This window comes from Rhinopithecus roxellana, chromosome 13, assembly GCF_007565055.1.
Source record: "Rhinopithecus roxellana isolate Shanxi Qingling chromosome 13, ASM756505v1, whole genome shotgun sequence".
NCBI classification, from domain to species: domain Eukaryota; kingdom Metazoa; phylum Chordata; class Mammalia; order Primates; family Cercopithecidae; genus Rhinopithecus; species Rhinopithecus roxellana.
Window position 1 is genome coordinate 8,318,487 of NC_044561.1, and position 11,650 is coordinate 8,330,136.

The following is an 11,650-nucleotide window of genomic DNA, read 5'->3' on the forward strand; positions in this document are numbered from 1 at the left end:
AGCCGGAAGCACTTCTGAAGGTCTGGGTGGCTCACCTGGCAGGCTGATCCAGGTCCTCCTCCTGGAGGGGTCTGATCCCCTGGGTGCCAGCCTGTGGCAGGCTGCAATGCTCCAGTGGCCCATTGACAGGGAGGGCTGGGCATGGGAGCATCACAGGACACCTAAGGGATGCCCGGAAGATGGAACATTCCTCCCGGCCCCCAGTATGAGCTGGGTTGGGTACCTGGGCCAGCCTGGGGACTCCTTTGCTTGCTGGCACAAGGAGCCTAGAGTGACTGGGCAACTGTCATAATTTATGTTTCACACAACGCTTACCATGACCCTGGTGACGGCACTCCCCACCTCCCACCCCAAGGGACCCAGAACCTAAAGTTGTGAGGTTGGGAACAGAATTACCCCAGGGGGATTACCAGGAGTCCTGGGGAGCGAAGCACCCCCTTGGGGCTCAGACCAGCACATTCACCCATGGAAGCAGCACGCATCACCCCGGAGCTTCAGGTGCCTCTCTTGATGTCCTCATCTCCTAACATTCTTCCTCCTCCTCTTCCGCGGCCGCCGCCGCCGCCGCCGCCTCCTCCTCCTCCTCCTCCTCCTCCTCCTCCTCCTCCTCCTCCTCCAAGACAGAGTCTCGCTCTGTCCCCCAGGCTGGAGTGCAGCAGCGTGATCTTGGTTCACTGCAGCCTGCCTCTGCCTTCCAGGTTCAAGCGATTCTTGTGCCTCAGCCACCTGAATAGCTGGATTCCAGGCATGCACCAACATACCTGGCTACTTTTTTGTTTTTTGTTTTTTTTTTTTTTTTGAGGTGGAGTCTCGCTCTGTTGCCCAGGCTGGAGTGCAGTGGCGGGATCTCAGCTCACTGCAAGCTCCGCCTCCCGGGTTTATGCCATTCTCCTGCCTCAGCCTCCCGAGTAGCTGGGACTACAGGCGCCTGCCACCACGCCCGGCTAGTTTTTGGTATTTATTTATTTATTTATTTATTTATTTATTTATTTATTTGAGACGGAGTCTCGCTCTGTCGCCCAGGCTGGAGTGCAGTGGCCGGATCTCAGCTCACTGCAAGCTCCGCCTCCCGGGTTTACGCCATTCTCCTGCCTCAGCCTCCTGAGTAGCTGGGACTACAGGCGCCCGCCACCTCGCCCGGCTAATTTTTTTTTTTTTTTTTTTTTTTAGTAGAGACGGGGTTTCACTGTGTTAGCCAGGATGGTCTCGATCTCCTGACCTCGTGATCCGCCCGTCTCGGCCTCCCAAAGTGCTGGGATTACAGGCTTGAGCCACCGCGCCCGGCCGATTTTTGTATTTTTTTAGTAGAGATGGGGTTTCACCATGTTAGCCAGGATGGTCTCGATCTCCTGACCTCGTGATCTGTCCGTCTCGGCCTCCCGAAGTGCTGGATTACAGGCTTGAGCCACCGTGCCCGGCCTGTATTTTTAATAGACACGGGGTTTCACCATGTTGACCAGCCTGGTCTTGAACTCCTGACCTCACGTGATCTGCCCATCTCAGCCTCCCAAAGTGCTGGGATTACAGGAGTGAGCTACTGCACCAGGCCCTTATCTCTTAACTTCTAATCTTGCTCTGTCCAGGTCCCTGAACCAACCAGCTCAACTATTTGCTACTGCTAGTGGGTCTCGCAGCATCTGTCTTTGCATATAGTGGATGGCACAGTGCTCCCAGAAACTCTGTCGTTTGGGGGTCTTTGCCCTCATGCTCCACTGCCGTTCAGGGCAGTCTGAGTGAGCTGTAGGGCAGACGTCATAAGTGAGGCCACATGGGATGGCAGTCACCTGCTTTCACAGCTTACGTGTGTCCCCTGGACTTGCTGAGAGCTGATCCTGGTAATGCCACTTCTGTTGTGTGATGGTACCTTAAGACCTGGTGGCTCAGCCAAGCGCAGTGGCTCATACCTATAATCCCAGCACTTTGGGGGGCCGAGGCAGGAGGGTTGCTTGAGCCCAGGAGTTGGAGACCAGCCTGAGCAACATAGCAAAACCTTGTCTCTACAATAAATAAAAACATTAGCTGGGCATGGTGGCATGCGCCTGGGGTCCCAGCTACTCAGAAGTCTAAAGTGAGAAGATTTCCTGAACCCAGGAGTTCGAGGCTGCAGTGAGCTGAGATCACACCACTGCACTTCAGCCTGAGCAACAGAACAAGACCCTGTCTCAAAAAATAAAATAAATAAAGCCGGGCACTGCAGCTCATGCCTGTCATCCCAGCACTCTGGGAGACCAAGGCGGGTGGATCACCTGAGGTCAGAAGTACCAGACCAGCCTGTTCAACATGGTGAAACCCTATCTCTACTAAAAATACAAAAATTAGCTGGGCGTGGTGGTAGGCGCCTATAATCCCAGCTACTCGGGAGGCTGAGGCTAGAGAATCATTTTAACCCAGGAGGCTAAGTTGCAGTGAGCCAAGATCACACCAGTGCATGCCAGCCTAGGTAACAGAGCAAGACTCTGTCTCAAAATAAAATAATAAAATAAAATAAATAAAAGATCCAGTGGGTGGCTCTGACAATACCCAGCTCTAATGAGCCTTCTGGTCGCTCAGTAGCCCATTGTCAGATGCCCAGTTCCTGCCAGGGCCCAGAAACGTGGAAGGAGCTGTTTTGTTTTGTTTCATTTTTTTGAGATGGAGTCTCGCTCTGTCTCCCAGGCTGGAGTGCAGTGGCACAATCTCGGCTCACTGCAACGTCCACCTCCCAGGTTCAAGTGATTCTCCTGCCTCAGTCTCCCGAGTAGCTGGGACTACAGGCACCTGTCACCACGCCCGGCTGTTTTGTGAAAGGTGTGTGGCATGGCCTTGCTCCAGAACCCTAGGAGTGGGCACTGCCACCCTTCCACTGCAGCCTGCTGAAGGCCCCGCATGAAACCTTTCTCTGCCAAGCATTGGCCATGGCTCTGTCAGGTCACAGGGTCAGCCACCTGACCTGGCTAATTTTTGTATTTTTAGTAGAGACGAGTTTTGCCATGTTGGCCAGGCTGGTCCGACCTCAGGTGATCCGCCCACCTCGGCCTCCCACAGTGCTGGGATTATAGGACTGAGCAACTGCACCCAACCTTTACTTTTTTTTTTTGAGACGGAGTCTCGCTCTGTCACCCAGGCTAGAGTGCAGTGGTGCGATCTCGGCTCACTGCAAGCTCCGCCTCCTGGGTTCACACCATTCTTCTGCCTCAGCCTCCCCAACATCTGGAACTACAGGCGCCCGCCTCCACATCCGGCTAATTTTTTGTATTTTTAGTAGAGATGGGGTTTCACCATGTTAGCCAGGATGGTCTCGATCTCCTGACCTCGTGATTCACCCACCTCGGCCTCCCAAAGTGCTGGGATTACAGGCATGAGCCACCGCTCCCGGCCAATACTGATGCATTTTATTTCATTTTCCTACCTAATTGTAGAGCTTTCTTTTCTTTTCTTTTCTTTTCTTTTGAGACAGAGTCTCACTCTGTTGCCCAGCTGGAGTGCAGTGGCGTGATCTTGGCTCACTGCAACCTCTGCCTCCTAGGTTCAAGTGATTCTCCCGTCTCAGCCTCCTTAGTAGCTGGGATTACAGGCACGCACCAGCATGCCTGGCTAATTTTTGTATATTTTTAGTAGAGACGGGGTTTCGCTATGTTGGCCAAGCTGGTCTTGAACTCCTGATCTCAGGTGATCCACCTGCCTCGTTCTCCCAAAGTGCTAGGATTATAGGCATGAGCCACTGTGCCCAGCTTTCAATACAATGTTGAATTGAAGTGGCGAGAGAGTGGACCTCCTTGTGTTGTTCCTGATCTTAGAGGAAAATGATTCAGTCTTCATCACTGAGTGTGATGTTAGCTGAGGATTTTTCATAGGCACCCTTTATCAAGTTGTGGAAGTGTCCTTCTTTTTTTTTTTTTTTTTTTTTTTTTTTGAGACAGAATCTCACTCTGTCGCCCAGGCTGGAGTGTAGTGGCGTGATCTCCTTTCACTGCAACCTTGCAACCTCCGCCTCCCGGGTTCAAGCAGTTCTCCCGCCTCAGCACCCCAAGTAACTGGGATTACAGGTGCGTGCCATCAAGTTCAGCTAATTTTTGTATTTTTGGAAGAGACGGGCTTTCACCATGTTAGTCAGACTGGTCTCGAACTCCTGACCTCGTGATCCGCCCGTCTCGGCCTCCCAAAGTGCTGGGATTACAGGTGTGAGCCACCGCACCCTGCATGTCCTTCTAGTTTTGGGATTAAACAACATGATCCACTGGTTTTTGCAGGAGCCAGATAATGTATTAAACTGGGATTTGCTAAGGACCACATTGCAACCTCCTTTCAATCTTTATTTGTTTATTTTTTGAGACAGGGTCTTGGTCTGTCACTCAGGCTGGAGTGCAGTGCTGTGATCAACACTCACCGCAACCTCACCACCCTGGGCCCCGGTGATTCTCTTGCCTCAGCCTCCCAGGTAGCTGGGACCGCAGGCATGCGCCATCGTGCCTGGCTAAATTTTGTATTTTTTTGTAGAGACAGGGCCTCACTATGTTGCCTAGGCTGGTCTCAAACTACCAGACTCAAGTGATCCCCCTGCCTCAGCCTCCCAAAGTGCTGGGATTACAAGGCATGACCAGCCGCGCCTGGCCATCCTTTGAATCTTCAACTGAGACCTCTAAGCTCTGCTATCCTTCCTGGGATGCAGCACTGTTTTTTTTATCTTGGTGGGGGCAGTTCAGGAACTTTCATGTAGTCTTTATTGCAAAATAGGTCTCACTCCTGAGAGCTAAAAGTAGATAAGCACTCCCACCAATTGAAAAGATCCCCCTTGACCAAAGGGACCCCAGAGAAACCTTAAAAACTGAGTTAACAGCCGTGACAGGACAGGTCAGACATGCCTTGCTGAACCCTGTCCCTTTTGTGGTTTAGACACAACAACTGACCAACATTAATGTTAAAATAGAGATCATAAAACCAACAGAAGAGACTCTGTGGCAAAAAGATACCAAATTATAAACAGGACCAAAGGCCGTGCTAGGCAAGGGTTAAGTCACGCATCCCCACACTTAAAGAAGAAACTATATTCTGTCACGGGTGGTTTGTTTGTTTGTTTGTTTGTTTCCTATGACAGTTAAACAAGCACTCGCCTCGAGATAAACAATATTAAAACAATTACAACTCAACCATCGCCGGACACTAACTGACCCTCCTGTTCTACAAGCCCAACTACGGCTTTGATAGGACAAGAGACTGGATTTAATAACTTTCTTCTGATAAAAAGACCACCCACCCTAGACTGGTTCTGGCTGGTTACAGAGGCTGCACACTTGCGTGCCTTCACGTCCGTCCCTGCTTCACCTTCTGACATGTAGGATCTAATTGTAATGCATTTAAATGTGAAGTCTCCACCCCAAAGTAAACGTGGCTGCATGTGACATGCATATTTGCTTACCACATATGCACATGTTCCCCCTTCGTGAATATTCACAACTCCTCCTAGATCCTGTTAAATAGGTATACTTGGCTGGCCGGGTGCGGTGGTTCACACCTGTAATCCCAGCACTTTGGGAGACCAAGGCAGGTGGATCACGAGGTCAGGGTATCGAGACCATCCTGGCTAACACAGTGAAACCCCGTCTCTACTAAAAAAAAAAAATACAAAAAACTAGAGGGGCGAGGTGGCAGGCACCTGTGGTCCCAGCTGCTCGGGAGGCTGAGGCAGGAGAATGGCATAAACCCGGGAGGCGGAGCTTGCAGTGAGCTGAGATCTGGCCACTGCACTCCAGTCTGGGCGACAGAGCGGGACTCCGTCTCAAAAAAAAAAAAAAAAAAAGAAATAAAGGTGGCAGAGCACAGCGGCTCATGCCTGTAACCCCATAATCCCAGCACTTTGGGAGGCTGAGGTGGGAGGATCAGGCCAGGAGTTGGAGATCAGTCTGGGCAACATAGTGAGACCCCATCTCTACAAAAAATAAAAAAATTAGCAGGTATGGTGGCATGCACCTGTGGCCTCAGCTACTTGGGAAGCTGCAATGGGAGGATCTCTTGAGCCCAGGAATTTGAGTCTGCAGTGAGCTATGATTGTGCCACTACACTCCAGCCTGGGTGACAGAGTGAGACTGTCTCTAGAGAAAAGAAAAGAAATAAAGTCTCCCTTCTAAATTTATAAATTGTGTGATTTTTCAGTTGGCACTCTAAAGGTTAGAAATCACGATGAAAGTTCTGCCAAATACTAAGTATGTCTATTCCAATTATGCATTCAGAAACTGCAGAAATAACCCGTGGGTAGCTCATGCATTGCTGGGGCCACTGTGGGATGGAATTGGGCCAGGACTTTGCTCACTGCCTGACTCTGTGCTCCTGCTCTAGCAGGGAGGCCTTGAGGGCACTTTGGGTCCCAGGAATCAGTGCTGACTTGGAGCCAGTATCCAACAGCACTAACAAGATCTGAGTTTTCCCTTTCCCCAGCACACAGCTACCTGAGTAAGTGGACACAGGTCCCTTCAAGGAAGGATGAGGGGGATCACCAATAGAAATACCCTTCATGGTGTTACTGGCTCCTTTCTCCTGGGAAGGACACTTCAGCAGAGGAGGTCTGGGCCTGAGAACTGGCTGGACACTGGGTGAAGCACTGAGACAGTTCAGTGGGCAGGTGACCTCAGCCTTTTGCCCTTCTATTATTTTTACTTATGTTTTTAAATGTAAAATAAAAATAGAATAGCGTTTACCATTTTAACCTTTTTGTTTGTTTTTTGTAGAGGGGATCTTGCTGTGTCACCCAGGCTGGAGTGCAGTGGTGCAGTCATGACTCACTGCAGTCTCGACCTCTTGGGCTCAAGCGATTCTCCCACCTCAGTCTCCAGTTGCTGGGACCACAGGCATCCACCATGCACACCTAATTTTTGTATATTGGTAGAGACCAGGTCCCACTTATTTGCCCAGATTCATTTTAACCTTTTCTACGTGTGCAATACAAGTGTGCGTTAAGGATATCCACAAAACTGTGTAACTCTCCACAACCTTTCCCAGAGCCTTCCTAATCAGAAAACTGTAACCATTGCACAGTAACTGCCCTTCCCCGAACTCCCAGCGCCCGGCGAGGGGGGAGGGGGGCTTACGGCTGAATAACACCGCACTGCGCATGTGCAGACCACATTTTGGTTTTGTTTTTGTTTTTGTTTTTTTTTTTGTTTTGTTTTGTTTTTGTCTTTTTTTTTTTTTTTTTTTTTCCTTTTTGTGGAGAACGGGGTCTCGCTGTATTACCCAGGCAGGTCTCGAACTCCTGGGCTCAAGCTATCCTCCCGCCTCTGCCTCCCTGAGAGCTGGGATTACAGGCGTGAGCCACCGCGCCCGGCCACATTTTGTTTATCCACTTATTCCTCCAGGGTCCCTGGGTTGCTTTGGCCCTCTGACTCCTGTGAGTAGCGCTGCTGTGAACGTGGGTGTACAGCGCTTGCTTCAGTTCCTGCATTCAGCCCTTCTGGGTATATACTGAGGAGAGGAATTACTGGGGTGCATGGTAATTCTATGTTTAGGGTTTTGAGGATTCACCAAACTTTTCCATAGCTGCAGCTCCATCTTACATTCCCACCAGGTTCCCATAAGAGTTCTACTTTATCGGCCGGGCGCGGTGGCTCAAGCCTGTAATCCCAGCACTTTGGGAGGCCGAGACGGGCGGATCATGAGGTCAGGAGATCGAGACCATCCTGGCTAACACGGTGAAACCCCGTCTCTACCAAAAACTACAAAAATCTAGCCGGGCGAGGTGGTGGGCGCCTGTAGTCCCAGCTACTCGGGAGGCTGAGGCAGGAGAATGGCGTGAACCCGGGAGGCGGAGCTTGCAGTGAGCTGAGATCCGGCCACTGCACTCCAGCCTGGGCGACAGAGCGAGACTCCGTCTCAAAAAAAAAAAAAAAAAAAAAAAAAAAAAAAGAGTTCTACTTTATCTGCGTCCTCAACAACATTTGTTATTTTCTGGTTTTAAAATGTATAGACACCCTAGTGGGGATGAAGTATTTTTCTCATTCTGATTTTTTTTTTTTTTTTGATACGGAGACTTGCCCTGTCGCCCAGGCTGAAGTCAAAGTGGTGCGATCTTGGCTCATTGCAACCTCCACCTCCTGGTTCAAGCGATTCTCGTGCCTCAGCCTCCTGAATAGCTGGGATTACAGGCGCCTGCCACCACACCCAGCAAATTTTTGTATTTTTAATAGAGATGGGTTTCGCTAGGTTGGCCAGGCTGGTCTCGAACTCCTGGCCTCAAGTGATGGGCCAGCCTTGGCCTCCCAAAGTACTAGGATCACACGTGTGAGCTACTGTGCCCAGCCCCTTTGTTTATTTTTTCAATTTTTGTTTATTTATTTTTTTGAGACTGAGTTTCACTTTTGGCCCCCAGGCTGGAGTGCAGTTGGCACGATCTCACCTCACTGCAACCTCCGCCTCCTGGATTCAAGCAATTCTCCTGCCTCAGCCTCCCAAGTAGCTGGGATTACAGGTGCCTGCCACCACATCCAGCTAATTCTGTATTTTTAGTAGAGACAGGGTTTCACTATGTTGGCCAGGCTGATCATGAACTCCTGACCTCAGGTGATCTGCCCGCCTCAGCCTCCCAAAGTGCTGGGATTACAGGGGTGACCCACCGTGCCTGTCCTCTTTGCTCATTTTTATGTTTTCTTTTTTCTTTTCTTTTTTTTTTTTTTTTTTGAGAGAGTCTTGCTAGGCCGGAGTGCAGTGGCTATTCACGGCTCACTGCAGCCTCAAACTCTTGGGCTCAAGTGATCACGTGAGCCACCATGCCCAGCCAGTTTTTTGTTTGTGGTTGTTGTTGAGTTTACTTATATTATTTTTTCCAATATGTCATCATGAAAATTTTCAAATATTCAGATAATTTGAAGGGATATTCACTACCTAGATTATTCAGTTATTAGTATTTTGCTATAGTTGATTTATCACTATGTATGCATTCGTCTTTTCATTTTTACAAATGGGGTCTTGGTATGTTGCCCAGGCTTGTCTTGAACTCCTGGACTACCATGATCTTCCCGCCTCAGCCTCCCAAATTGCTGAGATTACAGGCGGGAGTCACAGCAGCAGGCCAGGATTGTTTTTATTAATTTTTCAGTGGCCTGCCAATGGTATATAAAAATATAGTCCATGTTTGTGTAGTCATCTGGTAACTGTTTTAGCATCCTAGCACACAGCCGAGAAAAAGAAACTTTAAAAATAGCTAAAATAGCAAAATAACTAAATGGGCCAGGTGCGGTGGCTCATGCTTGTAATCCCAGAACTTTGGAAGGCCGAGGCGGGTGGAGGCGTCTGAGGTCAGGAGTTGGAGACCAGCCTGGCCGACATAGTGAAACCCTGTCTCTACTAAAAATACAAAAAATTAACCAGGTGTGGTGGTGAGTACCTGTAATCCCAGCTACTGGGGAGGCTGAGGCAGGAGAATCGCTTGAACCCAGGAAGTGGAGGTTGCAATGAACCGCGATCACGCCATTACACTCCAGCCTGGGTAACAAGAGCGAAACTCTGTCTCAAATAAATAAATAAATAAAATAACTAAATGGAAATTCTAGAACTGAAAAATGCAACATCAGAAATAAAAAATTCCCTAAATAGGCTTGACAGCAGAAGAGAGATAACAGAATAACGGAAGAGTCAGTTTGAGACTAGCTAGATGATAGAAATTATCCAGTCTGGGGTGGGATGGTGGCTCACACTTGTAATCTCAGCACTTTGGGAAGCCAAGGCAAGCAAGTCACTTGACCTCAGGAGTTAGAGACCAGCCTGGGCAACATGGCAAAACCCCACTTGAATTTCTACGAAAAATACAAAAATTAGCTGGGCATGGTGGCACATGCCTGTAGTCCCAGATACTCAGAGGCAGAGGTGGGAGGATGGCTTGAGCCCAGGAGGTTGAGGATACAGTTAGCCAAGATGACACTACTGCACTCCAACCTGGGCAACAGAGTGAGACTCCATCTTAAAAAAAAAAAAAAAAAATCCTAGCACTTTGGGAAGCTGAGAAGGGCAGATTGCTTGAGCCCAGGAGTTCAAGACCAGACTAGGCAACATAGAGAGACCTCCGTCTCTACAAAAAATTCCAAAAATTAGCCGGGCATGGTGGTGCACACCTGGAGTCCCAGATACTCAGGAAGCTGAGGTGGGAGGATCACCTGAGCCTGGGGAGGTCAAGACTGCATTGAGCCATGATCATGCCACTGCACTGCAGTCTGGGTGACAGAGCAAGACTCCATTTCGGAAAAAAAAAAAAAAAAAAAGATGCAAGTAAAAGAAGATTTTTTTGTATAGAGTCAATAATATGTAAAAAGGCAAAAATAGAGAAAATAATGAAGCCAAAGATAAACAAAATTAATAAATTGAACTGAATCAGAAGAAAGGAACACAAATTACTAATATCAGGACTGAGAGAAGGGATATAACTATAGATTCTGCAGACATTAAAAGATAATAAGGGAATGTAATGAACAACTTTATTAATAATCTGTAGTTAACCTACAGTTAATATCATACTTTCTGGCAAAACATTGGTTATTTTCTCCCTAAAATCAAGAGTAAAGTAAGGATATCCATGACACTTCTATTCAACATTGTCCTGGAAGTCTTAGTGCAATAAAGCAAGAAAAATATATAAAAGGTATAAAGGACTTGGCGTGGTGGCTCATGCCTATAATCTCAGCATTTTGGGAGGCCGAGGCTGGAGGATCACTTGAGGCCAGGAGTTTGAAACCAGCCTAGGCAACATAGTGAGACCTCGTCTCTAAAAAAATTTTAAAAATTTGCGGGGCATGGTGGTGCACACCTGTAGTCCCAACTACTTAGGAGGCTGAGGTGGGACGATCACTTGAGCCTGGGAGTTGGAGGCTGCAGTGAACTATGATCATGCCACTGCACTCCTGCCTGGGCACCAAAGCAAGACTCCACGTCAAATAAATACCTCAAGACCAGGCGCGGTGGCTCACGCCTGTAATCCCAGCACTTTGGGAAACCAAGGTGGGTGAATCACGAGGTCAGCAGTTTGAGACAAGCCTGACCAGCATGATGAAACCCCATCTCTACTAAAAATACAAAAAAATTAGCTGGGCATGGTGGCGGGTACCTGTAATCCCAGTTACTTGGGAGGCTGAGGTGGAAGAATCGCTTGAAATCGGAAGGCGGAGGTTGCAGAGAGCTGAGATTGCGCCACTGTACTTTAGCCTGGGCAATAAGAGCAAAACTCCTCTCAAAAAACAAACAAACAAAAAAACAAAAAAAAAAAAACAAAAAAAATTAAAACAAAAAACCTAAGTGTGCAAGGCCATCTACTCCGATATCCCACCCCACACGTCGGCATCCCACCCCTTCACCATCAGGGCTGTCACTTCGCTGCCAGAGCCTTGTTTAAGTTGAGATCCCCCGCCTTGCCTGCAGTTCAGCTGTGCTCCACTAACCCCCGCGGTCTCATCTTCATTTCTGTCCACCCGCCGGCCAGTCTCTGCATGTGCCAGCTGGGCTCTAACGCGGGGCACTCTGCTTCATGCTGTTGATGGGTGTGTCTGGATCTGTCATGTTCTCTCCTCAAGAAATCAATAGTGTTTAGCAACAGCCTCTGAGTCCCATGGCTCTTGGAGTTCCTCCCCCCCTCTCAGGTGCCCAGGGCACTGCACCAGTGACACTGCCTCCCAATGTCTCCTATCCCAGTTCCCCC